This window comes from Rhyacophila brunnea, unplaced genomic scaffold, assembly GCF_057557595.1.
Source record: "Rhyacophila brunnea isolate RB1 unplaced genomic scaffold, BYU_Rbru_1.0 scaffold_69, whole genome shotgun sequence".
Lineage (NCBI taxonomy): Eukaryota > Metazoa > Arthropoda > Insecta > Trichoptera > Rhyacophilidae > Rhyacophila > Rhyacophila brunnea.
In genome coordinates this window covers 244,546-246,497 of record NW_028233338.1, presented here as the reverse complement: position 1 = coordinate 246,497, position 1,952 = coordinate 244,546, and positions in this window count along the sequence as shown.

Genomic DNA, 1,952 nt, shown 5'->3' with positions numbered 1-1,952 from the left:
TTTTTGCATAATTCAAATTTGGTACAAAAAAGGGAGGCTTGATATAAAATTGAACAAGCAAATCAAAAAAAAAAACGAGTAATATCTAGGATGCAAAATTATAATTTAATCCTAATTTTTTAATCAATAACAAGTATAAAAGAAGACTTTTATTATAATTGATTCTGATAGGTACATAAATTCTAATTTTATTTTTAAGTATTTATTATAAATGAATTCAAAAATTACACATTTCACTTAAAAATGGAACTGAAATTGTTTAATTCGAAGAATTATAGAAAATCATTGATAAAATTTATAATAATATAATTAAAAGAGTAAATTGTTTATAAAATATGTTATAATAAAAAGGATGTAATTTTGTGAATTCTCTAATATTTATGCGGTTAAAAATATAAATTAATGTTTTAAAACTTAAATTTTGCCTTACATATATTTCTTTATAATCTTTTTGATTTCAGCTTTTTTATATCTCATACTAGAATTTTTTTTTTTAAAATCAATTGATTACATACTTACATATCTATATATTTATTTATTTTTATGTATAGTGTCTGCTTTTAAATTATATTATGACCATCCTCGCTTATTGATATGCTTATGTACAAATAATCTTCAAGTCTAATTTAAATTTCAGGTTGACTTTAAGAAATAATTATTTCTTATTAAACTCAAGCAAAGAAAAGATAAAATCGACATCTCGTCAACTTATAAAGCTAAACTTGGTGTTTTAGATTAATATTTTATTTTATTAATTATGTTTTAAATAAGTGAAAAACTACAATTACATCAATATTATTTTGAATTCTATTCGAAGGCGGGTTTTTTTCTGCTTATTTTTTATAAAGAACATACCATTTTAGCATTTTTTGTTGTTTTTTTTTAAAACGTATTTTTTTGCCTAATTCTGAAAGTTTAACTAATTCACAAATCCGTTTTTTACAAAAAGTCTGCATAAAACTTGTACTTTTTTCATGTAGATCTATTTTATACTGTTTAAATTGATAAATAAAAAATATGATATACTATTATAATAAAAAAAATAAGCACACAATTTAATAGATGAAATTGATATTTTCTGTTTTAAAATATACTATAACTGAATTTATAAACCATATACACATATAATGTTACGAAAAAACGTGATAACTGTTCTATTTCTAATTATTTCATATATTATGGTATAAAAAAATATAAATATTTGACAGTGTAATTATCTGAATATACATTTTTGTCATATAATTGCATATAGAAGTTTGGAAAAAATTGATTAGTTTAAATTTACGAACAAATATAAAAGATTATAGGAAATCATGTTAAAAATCAGCCTTTGCTAGCGATTTTCAAATCTGTACAGATGTTTAAGACAAATGCCGCTAAATTTCATTTAAGTAAAAAACCATGTTAGTATAAATCAAGCACCACAACAAAATAAACGCTAATTTACTAGTTAAACTTGGTGCAGGTAAGTAATCTACATAAATTATTGCACTAAATATATAGAAAAGAACGTTGTTTAGCAAATTTATATATTAAAAAAATACACAAAATACATATATTTTTTTAATAATTTCACAATTAAAATTTAGAAGTGATGTATAATCTTCTTATTCCCCTACGTTTTATGAAACATATGCAATAAATAATTTTTGTCGCGCTTGTTCTTCTTTTTTTGATGGCACGAAGCTAAAATTTTTAATAGTATTTTTTTATAAAACTGCTATTATTTTTTCTTAAGTAAATATTAGTATTTTTGTGAAACTTTCAATAAATTCGATACACTATATATTATTTTTTTTTACAACAAATCCTTTTATTTTTATACACACAATGAAAGTTTTTTTTATGATTTTAGTATATTCCAATTCATAAACTCATATAAATAGTGTGAAATATGTTTGCGCAATATTTTATGCATGAAGATGCCTTTTTAATAATAATTTTTTTACCAT